Genomic DNA, 13,590 nt, shown 5'->3' on the forward strand with positions numbered 1-13,590 from the left:
CCAACTCAACGCCTTTACTGTGACAAAAGTAATTTTGATTTAGATGGTGAATGCTGTGTCGCAGGTGTTCTCTGGCACTGAACCAGTCTATGTCACATATAATGTTATTCTACACTAGCCTGTGTTGAAGGTGTTTTTGGCCCTGCACCAGCCTGTGTTGCAGGTGTTTTTGGCCCTGCACCAGCCTGTGTTGCAGGTGTTTATGGCCCTGCACCAGCCTATGTTGCAGGTGTTTTTGGCCCTGCACCAGCCTATGTTGCAGGTGTTTTTGGCCCTGCACCAGCCTATGTTGCAGGTGTTTTTGGCCCTGGACCAGCCTATGTTGCAGGTGTTTTTGTCCCTGCACCAGCCTATGTTGCTGGTGTTTTTGTCCCTGCACCAGCCTATGTTGCGGGTGTTTTTGGCCCTGCACCAGCCTATGTTGCAGGTGTTTTGGCCCTGCACCAGCCTATGTTGCAGGTGTTTTTGGCCCTGCACCAGCCTGTTGCAGGTGTTTTTGACCCTGCACCAGCCTATGTTGCAGGTGTTTTGGCCCTGCAGCAGCAGATGTTGCGGGTGTTCTCTGGCACTGAACCAATCACTTGTGTTGTGGGTAAACAAGCTAGAAGTTCTGAACCTTCACTCTCTAAGGTTTTCAAACCACAAGACCTACTTTGTTTGGCTATAATTGTAAACAGAAATGTTAAATTTTGACTATTTTGTTATTAAAACTTTTCCCTTATGACGTAAGTGCTCTTGTTTGTACCTCAGTCTGGTCCTTAATTATTATTAATGCTTCGTTGGATGCTTTACTATAATTATTATTATTATTATTATTATTATTATTATTATTATTATTGAGTAAATACATTGGAGCCATGATGACGATTCGAACCTATGAGCTGGATATGTCCAGGCACACGCCCCAGACAACCAGGCCACTACATGGTCAAAAGGATTGCAACCTGGGTTTTACTGAACCCAGGATAATTCCCGAGGCTTCTAATGAAGCCAAACAGGGTTTCACAAGCAGGCGATGAGTCACAATAACGTGGCTAAAGTATGTTGACCAGACCACAGATTAGAAGGTGAAGGGACGACGACGTTCGGGTCCGTCCTGGACCATTCTCAAGTCGATAAGTGACAATCGACTTGAGAATTTTCCAGGACGGACCGAAACGTCGTCGTCCCTTCACCTTTTAGTCTGTGGTCTGGTCAACAGGGTTTCACAACCTGGGAATATCCAGCGCATGGGTTCGAATCCTCATCTTGATTCCTACCGAAGTCCTAACTGGACTGACAAATGACAAAGTCAAAGCTCCTTGCAAAACTTAAAGCCTCAAATGACTTGAACAATGACTTAGTCCCTACTAAGAAAAATATATAATACACCACTTAACCACGACATTTACCCTTCAAAATATATAAAGATACACTGATAACTTAACTCATCCACAAATAATCAAGTCCTTCCTTACCAGACAAAATGTAAACATACCTACTAGCTCAAGAGAGCACATAAACTCTTCACCTATAGCCACCACAACCCCCTGAGCAGTGAGGCAGGCAGCTACTCCACCTCTTCCACAACCCCCCTGACCAGTGAAGCAGGCAGCTACTCCACCACCACCACAACCCCCTGACCAGTGAGGCAGGCAGCTACTCCACCCCCACCACAACCCCCTGAGCAGTGAGGCAGGCAGCTACTCCACCCCCACCACAACCCCCTGACCATTGAGGCAGGCAGCTACTCCACCCCACCACAACCCCTTGACCAGTGAGGCAGGCAGCTACTCCACCCCAACCACAACCCCCTGACCATTGAGGCAGGCAGCTACTCCACCCCAACCACAACCCCATGAGCAGTGAGGTAGGCAGCTACTCCACCCTCACACCTCAACTGAACAACATCAACCCAATAATAATCAATATATCCTCTCGGGGAACTAAAAAGTACTACTTAAATAAACCTGAGTACATAATTTTAGAAGCGAGAACATACGCAGATGTTCTGTGTAAATACTAATAATAATATACAACAGTAGTTTAATAAACATTGGCAGTTCTCCAAATGTTTTTTTACCATGAAATTACAGTAATCTGCTTATTTTTGCAATGTATATTAACATATAATTTAGCTTAAAATATATACAGAGCCACTGAAGGATTATATATATATCTTGATGAAAATATTCAGAGCTCCGAGCAATGTTCATAACTTAAGTTATGATTATATTTCAGGTGAACTAAGTGAACTTGGTTGGTAAGTTATTATGATGGCCTTAACCCTCCACATGTTGACAGGCCTTGAGCCCTAGACCAAATCTTTACAAACCAACACTTCAGTTATATCAAACGAGTGATAGTGGCAAATTTTCATATTGTGGAACACTGGATAATTAAGACACGTTGTTGGTTGGTAGAAATAAGAACACTAAAGTGTGTTGACGGACTTAGGGTGCTCAATATAATAACATTACAAGAAAATAACCAGAGAAGACATTATCCCAACGAAAACATTACTGTGAGACTTGGATGCGGTTTTTACTGGAGCGCTTTTAACAATTAGGGATTATTTGACACGACAGAGAACGTACGTGAAAGCTAGAAGCGCTAATGTGTCGAATGAAATGAAATAAAATAAAGCATTGCAAGCAGTTAGCGCCTGCAACTTAATGAGATGTGGACAGCCACTTAATCTATATTTCCTAGTGTAAGTGCGACTGAACTAGAGCGGAACTAGTGGTATTAAAGCACCAGCTACTAATTAGCAAGAGGCAGGCCCAACAATGTTGGTCACACATGAGTTACATTTGAAAATTATGTTTAGTTTGATTAGGTTGGAAATGTTTTTTTTTTGAGATATATACAAGATTTGTTACATTCTTGTAGAGCCACTAGTACGCGTAGCGTTTCGGGCAGGTCCCTGGAATACGATCCCTGCCGCGAAGAATCGTTGTTACAACCAAGTACCCATTTACTGTTGAGCTAAACAGAGGCTACAGTTAAGGATTTGCGCCCAGTAAATCCTCCCCGCCCAGGATACGAACCCATGGCAAAGCGCTCGCGGAACGCCAGGCTAGTGTCTTACCACTACACCACGGAGACCTAAGTGAGTCAACTATAATCGTTACAATAATTTACACCTACGAATCCAAGCAATATCTTGCAGCAAAATCACACTCTCACTCACTCGCACTTAGACACAAACTCTTTACCCAACATTTAATCCGCCACACATTAAACCAGCCTTGAATGAAAGCTAACTTTACAAGTTCCAGGACAATGCACACTACCTCAACCCGGCCTTTGTACAGGCAGACCAGACGAGAGCACGCCACACGCGGCCACGGTACTGAAGGCGTGCTCTTGATGCTCGGTAACCAGGCGAGACGCCCCACCAAGCATCACACATCGACCTCAGCCAGCAGGAGTCGTAATTTAATCCGTTAAACTACTCGAGTCAACTCCTGTGTGTGGTATTATTAGGCTAGTGACACCTTTTTGTTACTGGAGGTGTTTCAAAGAAATGTGTGTTGGGTGCACGAGGGTGAGACGGAGGGAGAGAGAGAGAAACAGAGAAGACAGAGAGAGAGATAGAGTCAGAGAGAGAAAAAGAAAGAGAGAGAGAGAGAGTGAGCGAGTCAGAGAGAGAGAGAGAGACAGAGAGCGAGTCAGAGAGAGTCAGAGAGAAATAGTTATTTACATTGTAATAAATTCTGCAAGCTAGGCTTCACAAGGCTTTCATTTTCCTACACTAAGGCTGCACAAACCAAGCACAATAATTATATATATATATATATATATATATATATATATATATATATATATATATATATATATAGTAGGCATCCATCAGCCTCAGTAGACTATGGAGTTGCGCTCTGGGGTCGGCCTGGTCTGGAGTGGCCTCACCAGGGCGCAAAGCCAGGGTAGGTTGATTCGGGGGAGAAGCTGTTACCCAGGCAGCAGGTCCCCCGAATAATCATTTGATTTTATATAATCAAATGATAAATCTGAAGTGCCCTCAAGGTGTATTGTTTGAATTCTTGAAAATTCCAAACGCCCTGCCTGACACTATCAACCTACCCTCGCGTGACTACACATGGTGTGGCCCCCAAGTGATAGTCACTGACACGGCCACACTGCTTAGTGGCACTCGTAATAGTCGTCATTCATTGCTAGGCGCATTTTGTTGAGCTCAGAGACTCTCCAATCTCACAGATTCAACTGCTCATCTATTCAAGGTGTTTGCACGTGAATCAACCCGAGGCTCCCACAATCACGAATGTAAGACGATTGTTGCATAAAATCTATTAGTACGTATTTAAGTTAATTCACACCAAGCAAACACACCTTCAATCATATGATGACAAGACCACATACTAGAATGTGAAGGGACGACGACGTTTCGGTCCGTCCTGGACCATTCTCAAGTCGATTTCAATCATATTATTCTTCGCTGCGGCTGCAAGTGGCTTAAGCATTGCGATAACTGCGTCTCGACTACTCGCGGTCTGAGTACCGCAAACACGAGGAAACTTACTCAAGATTATGATGTTGAAGCTTCTGCTTCTGTAAATGTTACGTTTCTGTAAATGTTACGCTTCTGTAAATGCTGGAGTTAACGGGTCACTGAAGTGCATGACGGCCAGGCGAGGGTAGCCAGAAGTTCTATCATCTTGTAACGTTCATTTGCAGCAAATTCGTGCCTGCAGTTACGACTCAACAAACACAACCGTAACTCAAAGCATATAACTGGACCAGGCTGACAACATAGCCAATATGAAACTCGTATAAACATTCCCTCTCCTAACTTCTGACGCAAACTATTATTTGACAAATAACTTTTTTAGCCAGGCTGGAGAACCCTCGCATGTCATCCGCCGGTCAGCCACCACCAGGCTTCATCACACCAGCATTCTGTCTAAATTTGGATGTACTGAAGAGCGGCATGATGAAGCCAAAAGTGAACACTCACGTGCCAGAGAATGAGAGTGATGCTCTCATTCTCGTGTTGAAGTGAGAGAGAGAGAGAGAGAGAGAGAGAGAGAGAGAGAGAGAGAGAGAGAGAGAGAGAGAGAGAGAGAGAGAGAGAGAGAGAGAGAGAGAGAAGAGAGAGACCCTAGCCTTAGTTAAAAAAAGAGATAGAGATACAACAAGAGAGAGAATAAACGAAAGAGAAAGAGAGCAAGAAGAAAGAAAGTGAAAACAAATTCGACATGAACATTAGGAACCACAACAAACCCTTACTGAGAAAACACAACATAAAACACACTCTTGTATATATAATGTACATACAGAGAGAGATAGAGATAAATAGTGACAGAGAAACAAGCAGTTTTCTAACAACAATAAACTCCACTCGCCAGAAAAAGAAAAACTGAATTAATTACCCCATTTCAGACCAATATACATATGTGACAGGTATAGGTGTTGTAAATTTCCACCCGTGATGGTTTTCGAGTCATTGACTTATGAGTGTGGCAGCCTGAGCGATGGTCATACGGGAACACTCCAGCCTGTCCTCTCGCGTTGCCATAATAGATAGGAAATGGTGTACTAAAATTCTCCAATCTAACCCAGCCTAACCTAACTGTGGGAGAATGGAATTTCACGGCTGTCTTAAGGTGCAATGGAAGTGCACATCGTGTGTAGCCTGCGTGGAATCTCCAGAGTGCACATGCTACAGTGCACAGATGAGAGTCCTTAGGTTTAGTACCATTACATTGCAATGGTGATTGTACATCCATCCTGTGAGCCACCGGAGGAGAGCCACAAGTCGTCAGTAGAACTCAGTATTCAACAGGCTGGGAGAGAGTGAGAGGAGTCAACAGGTAGTTTAGGAAGCGGTGAGCAGAAGGGTCAAGTGAGGTCACTCAAGCCTTCCAACAAGCCCAAGTGCTTTTCCAGCGTACCAAGCCGACTTGTATCCAAGCACACACACACACACACACCTCATAACTCCATCACAACACACCTCAAATATACACTATCAACCCCATCGCAAAACATCTTAAAAACACATAAGCCAACCCACAACCCTCATCCCACAAGCCAACGACAAAACCTCAAGTACACAAACACAGGACCCTACAACTCCACCGCAACACAACCCAGACAAATACACACACGCACAACACCCCACCATCACATGCACAAGCATTGCAAATCATCCCAAACACACACAACACCCACAACACCACCGCAACACATACACAATACCTCACACCCATAAGGCAACACAACCCAAACCAGACACAAGCCATCCCACACCACAACAAATGTTCGCTGTAACCCAGGGTACAGAGGCCAAATGTGACCACCACAGAGCAGGTGGGCCGCTGGTGATCCACGACCACAGGTGAGCTGTCACAACACCGTAAGGGGGAGAGAGAGGGGACTGAGGGAGGAGGAGTGAGAGAGAGAGAGAGAGGAGTGGGAGTGAGTGACGGGGGAGAGGTGAGATTGAGGGGTAGAAGCGCGAGTGAGATAGGAGAGATGAAGAGGTAGAAGTGAAGAGGAAAATAGTTGAGGATGGATAAAAAATTAATGTGAAAAGTTAAAATAGGAAGATTATGATTCCCTTATCAGTGTATACATTCCCTTTCCTTTCCTACCTTCCTCATGGTTCCTATATCTGTCTTATTTGCCTTCTCGTTGCCTCTTTAGCTGACATCAAAATGTCCTCATCTGCCTCTGTCCTCTCTATAGTTTCCCCTCTAACCCCTCCCATACTACTCTCTTCCCTCACCCCTTGATTACCCTTACCTGGTATGCAAATGAGGCGGGCAGTCATTAATATCAGAGGCTTATGACATTAATATTCATGAGGTCCAGGAATGCTTTCCCATGTCGACTGGTTAAACGGCACTCGTGTGGTGTTAACAGCAAAATAACAGTATGTCACGGTGGAGAGGAACTCCGTTATGTACCCTGATCATCTCTGTTCATTCATCCCGTTAACGGACTATTGTCCATCAAAGCATACTGAACAGCTGGTTCCGGTATGTTTACAAATCGGGTACATGATTACAGGAGTTGAACTGACGATACAACTGTGTTGGATTAACGTTGCGTTAATCTAACACAGTTGGACATTCATCTGATATTCAAACACACACACACACACACACTGGTACGACCAATGCGTCACTATATGTTGCGTCACAGGTGACATGAAAACACTGATATGACCAAGAATCATTAAATGTTGCATCATAGCTGACTTTCCCATCTACACTGATGCAACAAATGCATTGTTAGCTTTAAACAATATGGCATTCTTAACATTAACAGGGACGGCCACTGCACTATTAACAGTAAGCGGTATAGTGACAGTATTATTACATTTCTTGTGTTAAAGCGACAATCACAGAGAAAGAAATACAAGTAATCAGCATTATGTATAATATTTCTAAAAGCCCCGAGGCACCTCGTTATGTCCGGTATAAAACAGATTAACTTTCCTCCGTATAAATCACTGGGAACATTAACTCTGTCTACTAAACCATTATTCTTCCTTGCAGTTATTTTGCAGCCAAATTTAACGGCAAATTATGCGTGTATCCGCAGACCAGCGTCTCTAGTCGTGTTAGCTGACCACATCTCATAACGTACCAGGCAGTAAACACTTACGATTTGTCGAGTAATGGTCTACTAAAATCTTGGGCGAGACCTTGTCACTACATCTGGTTATTCTGAAACCCATCCACAGGTTATTGTGACGTATTCACAGAGAATCAGAGGCACACACAAATATATATATACTATCAGGCACGAAGATGTGGAGATGACAAGCAGGTGTTCACCCTTAAGAACAGCCCATCACGTAATGAGCCTAGTGCCCCCTTCGCAAGCTTAACACTTTCCATGAGTCCAGTTGCCAGATATTCATTTCCCATTTGTTTGGAGGTATATTCGTAAAGAAAACAGTCACATTAATTGAATAAAAGCAATTAGAAAGTATATACTAAGTTGTTTATACAAAAAATATATATTGTTAACTGTTGCCCACGTTGAATTTTGCCGATAATATATATAAATAGTGGACGGTTATATGTAACTTTTGTATTTATATATTTTACCCACTATACATCGTGATCTTTTTTATACAAAATAGTGCCACCATATATGGGTCATACATCTTTTTTATGTTTATTTTTAATTGTGTAAATTATTTTTTAATATAGAATAAATTGTGATTGATTAGAAAGTGAGAATTAAAAAAACACAAGATGTGAAGACTGGTGAAGAGTTGTATAGTGTAGTGGTAGTAGAGTACACCAGAGTAGAGTAGATGAGTACAGAGATATGTAGTGTAGTGCAGAGTAGTCGCCGGTCTACACCTACACTCTCTCCCCAACCTGTCCTCTTAAAAAGAACGTCGCTTTTGGCCGTTTGCCCGTATGGCCGAATTTGGACGTAATTTGAAAATGAAAAATATATGAAAATAAATTTGGGATTTTTTTTTTCAACAACAGTAAGTTAAGGGTCCTCTGATAGGTTAGGTGGGCAGGAAATTCTCATAAAGTTTCAAAACGTTATGAAAAACGTTAATTTAAAGTGTCCTCTTATAACCTCTGCGCGTAGGCCGGACGACTCAAATAGAAAACGGAACAGAACGTCACTTTTGTGAGTCGATTTCATTTCAAATTACGTCCAAATTTGGCCATATCGCGCATACCAGCCAAAAGTGACGTTATTTTTAAGAGGACGGGTTGCTCTCCCATGGTGGCTGACACCCTCTCCTAGGGCTGACACCCTCCCCCATGGTGGCTGACACCCTCCCCCATGGTGGCTGACACCCTCCCCCATGGTGGCTGACACCCTCCCCCATGGTGGCTGACACCCTCCCCCATGGTGGCTGACACCCTCCCCCATGGTGGCTGACACCCTCCCCCATGGTGGCTGACGCCCTCTCTCATGGCTGACACCCTTTCCCATGGCTGACACCCTCTCCCATGGCTGACACCCTCTCCCATGGCTGACACCCTCTACCATGGTGGCTGACACCCTCTCTCATGGTGGCTGACACCCTCTACCATGGTGGCTGACACCCTCTCTCATGGTGGCTGACACCCTCTACCATGGTGGCTGACACCCTCTCTCATGGTAGCTGACACCCTCTACCATGGTGGCTGACACCCTCTCTCATGGTGGCTGACACCCTCTACCATGGTGGCTGACACCCTCTCTCATGGTGGCTGACACCCTCTACCATGGTGGCTGACACCCTCTCTCATGGTGGCTGACACCCTCTACCATGGTGGCTGACACCCTCTCTCATGGTGGCTGACACCCTCTACCATGGTGGCTGACACCCTCTCTCATGGTGGCTGACACCCTCTCACACGGCTGACAACCTACATGTCTCCCCCCCCACCCCGCGGCTGACAGTATCCCCCCCCTCAGCCCCCCCCCCCCACTCCGCTACTGACAGTCTGCTTGTTCCCCGAGAAAATTGAATTATTAAATTATTATTATTAAATTACCATCTTACCTTCAACATAATCAAAAACCTCTCTACGACAACTTCCTCACCACTATAACAACCTTGATCAGCGTGTACAACAAGGCCGCTCAATACTTCATCTTCTGTTTTGTTTAGAAAAAGCAGCAATTTATCAACTCTGACGGAGAATTAAACTCAGTTTTAAGGAGCTCCACGAAGGGTTGACAGGCAACACAAGCTGGGTTCATTATCATCTATTAAGCTCAGACCCGCGGAACATTATGTTATATATATATATATATATATATATATATATATATATATATATATATATATGCCGGTAGGATCGAACTGTTAGCTCTTTAACCCCGCCTATCTTACCGCCAGTTGTCTAATATACTGACTCCCTACCTATTTTCCTCTATCATATCTACTGATATGATTACCATATTAATTCATAAATAATATTAAAAATTATTGTTTCACAATTATTAGAATTATTATAATTGCATTCATACATATTATAACAAACAACAATTTTGTATTAAAAAAACAGTAATTTTCCTGACACTGGTAAACAAAAACTACTTTATTCTGACTATGTTAAACAAAAACATTAATTTTCCAGGACAATGTAAAAAAAAAAAAAAATCCAGGACAGAGTTAAAGAAAAACAGTGATTTTTAAAGACAATGTTAAACAGAAATAAATGTTTTTCGTGACAATGTTAAAGAAAAAACAGTAATAAGGAAACCTTTTGATCTAGAAGGAGATCGAACCAACGTCCTGATTTGATCCCTGTCTTGCTCCGAAGGTTTTCTGATAGATATAACACGTTACTGTGATTTCCGTGTTTAAAAATAGGAATTTTTCGGAACTATGTTAAACAAACACAACAATTTTTGTGTAATATGTTAAATAAAAACAGGTGTATTAAAATAAAAGCAGTAATTTTCCAGAACTAAAGCAAACAAAAGCAGTACTCCGATAAGAATTTTTTTTTTAATTTTCCATGAACAATTAAGCAAAAAAACAGTTTTCTTATATCACTATTCTAACTTATACACGTACTTGCATAATCTTAAGATTCCATGTTACACTATGATGCTTTCGAACAATCAAAAATACATATAGATTTTTTAACTCGTGTCTTTTTCGTGTTATTACTGTTGTAAATATTTTTGTTTAAGTTCTGTTAATCCATGAAGGTGTTCTAAGGTGAGGTTTTAAATTGTGGTTTTCAGCTCTTTGCCGAAATGTTATACGAGCTCTTATTTTCCTTCTCTGATCTCATTCACACGAAGCCAGAGTGCCACATTTGCAGGCGCCCCCTAAGCTTTGAGATGCAAATACCTTAAACTAAAGAAAATTTGAAGGCATCCTGGAGGTGAACCAGGTGTCAAAGTGCATTATCATATTCTCCCACCTCGCTTGGTCTTATTGTGGGTAAATCCCAGTGGAGTGTGTTTGTTGCTCCTGCTAAACACTAGAGGCATTTTTTTCATTTATTAAAAATGTATACAGTACAACATTATATGTAAACAACATAGGAACGTCATCCCTACAGACAAAAATCAGAAAATACAATTGATAATTTATTATAAATCCAAGAAAACGGCCAATCTACTCATGAAAAACTCGCCAGACACCAAGCAGAAGGCTTTGAAGGAGACCAACGTCGTCTATGCCTTTAAATGCCCACTTGGGGACTGTAAGCCCCAAAGAACTCAGTATATAGGCACGACAACAACGTCTCTTTCTAGGCGACTAACAATGCATAAGCAACAGGGAGCCATCAAGGAACACATAATCTCTTCTCACAACCAGACCATCACCAGAGAAATCTTAACAAAAACACAGAAATCATCGATAGGTACGGTGATAGCAGGCGGCTTGACATCTGCGAGGCACTACACATCAAAAAGTCAACACCAGCAATCAACAGCCAATTAATGCACAACTATATTCTACCTACTTCAAGACCCCGAACCAATATGGAAGCAGCAAGAGGAAGTATGGGCCAATAGACCTTCTGCAGTTACTTCCATTCATATGTTCACTTATCTAATTTATACCCATTGTTTCGTGTTCTGTCTTGTGTTTGTCACCTCACCCAAAACTTTTGTACCATATCACCTCATCCAATAGAGTATAAGTACGAAGAATTTGTGTGTAAATTGTCTTTGAAAATGTAATACGAATTACGAAACGCGTTCAGGCGTCAGACAATTAAAAAATGAATTTCGGAGAATTGTTATTTGTATTACCACCGACAGTGAAGAAAAACATAAGAAATATTGAGAAGATTCGTGTTAGAATTATTAATCTTACCTTTTCGGTCCTATTCAACAACATATATATATATATATATATATATATATATATATATATATATATATATATATATATATATATATATATATATATATATATATGGTAAATAAAAAAGAAACATTGAGAAAATTCGTGTTAGAATTATTAATCTTACTTTTTCGGTCATATTTAATAATATATGTCTACAGGAAAGACTGCTACCAAAACATACTAATATATATATATATATATATATATATATATATATATATATATATATATATATATATATATGTCGTACCTAGTAGCCAGAACGCACTTTTATGCCCACTATGCAAGGCCCGATTTGCCTAATAAGCCAAGTTTTCCTGAATTAATTGTTTTTCGACAACCTAACCTACCTAACCTAACCTAACTTTTTCGGCTACCTCACCTAACCTAACCTCTAAAGATAGGTTAGGTTAGGTTAGGTAGGGTTGGTTAGGTTTGGTCATATATCTACGTTAATTTTAACTCCAATAAAAAAATTGACCTCATACATAATGAAATGGGTAGCTTTATCATTTCATAAGAAAAAAAAAATAGAGAAAATATATTAATTCAGGAAAACTTGGCTTATTAGGCAAATCTGGCCTTGCATAGTAGGCTGACAAGTGCGTTCTGGCTATTAGGTACGACATATATATATATATATATATATATATATATATATATATATATATATATATATATATATATATATATATATATATTTCATGAAACATAGAACGTCAACATTTGCTACACGTCTCTCTGCAGTCCTTCTCTAACCTCATACTGGTGCCATTTGAAGATTTAATAGGACACCTAAAGTGTTTCTGTTCTCCTTTCACCGTTGTGGACGCGGATAATTGGCCGGTTGGGGAGAAATGAAATGCAGAGGCAGCTTATGTGCTGCCTTATGTCTTGAGCGTCTCCGAAAAACATGTCATGGAGTGCTGAGAGGTATGTCGGGCCAGGGCAGTGCCAACTCGACCGTGGCACAATGTGGACTCTTCCGGCACGCTACCAACTACACGGACAATTTGGCACAGCGTGCAGAAAGAGACATTAAAATTTGATTACAATTTATGGCATTATGGAAGAGTGGATTAAAGTTTAAAGATATTAAATTTTATTATTATCCAACGTTATTATCCATTATCAAAATTTTATTTGATATATCCAGCGATATATTATTTCTCTCGTAACTGAAATTATTTCAGAATTAGGAGAAATTAATAATCAGAATTATTTCTGATATATGTAAATGATTTTCCAGAGGGGTACAGACTCATTCCTCTCAATTTTTGCTAAAGATGCCAAAATTATGAGAATAGTTAAAACAGAGGAGGACTGCTTGATGCTTCAAGATGAACTGGACAAACTGAAGATATGGTCTAACAAATGGTTATTAGAGATTAACCCAAGGAAATGTAGTGAAATGTAATGAAATGAAGATAGATGTAGAGAGCATGAGGCCAGATACAAGGTATCATTTGGGAGAGGAAATTCTTCAAGAATCCGAGAGAGAGAGAGAGAGAGAAAGACCTGGGGGTTGGTATCACGCTTGACCTGTCCCCTGAAGCCCATATCAAGAGGATAACATTAAAGGCATATGCCAGGTTGGCCAACATAAGAACGGCCTTTTGAAACTTGTGTAAGGAATCATTCAGAACTTTGTATACCACATATGCAAGACCAATCCTGAAGTATGCGGCTCCAGCATGGAGTCCATATATAGTCAAGCATAAGACTAAACTGGAGAAGGTTCAATGGTTTGCCACCAGACTAGTACCTTAACTGAGAGGTATGAGCCACAAGGA

At 41.3% G+C, this 13,590-nt stretch overlaps 1 protein-coding gene across 2 annotated transcripts in view; it reads right to left on the minus strand.

The window, feature by feature from the left end:
• LOC123746566 (gamma-aminobutyric acid receptor subunit alpha-6) overlaps window positions 1-13,590 on the minus strand; it is a 186,710-nt gene that overhangs the window by 132,952 nt on the left and 40,168 nt on the right. The gene's annotated exons all lie outside the window — the stretch shown is intronic.

The sequence above is a fragment of the Procambarus clarkii genome, chromosome 90 (assembly GCF_040958095.1).
Source record: "Procambarus clarkii isolate CNS0578487 chromosome 90, FALCON_Pclarkii_2.0, whole genome shotgun sequence".
In the NCBI taxonomy this organism is placed as follows: Eukaryota; Metazoa; Arthropoda; class Malacostraca; order Decapoda; family Cambaridae; genus Procambarus; species Procambarus clarkii.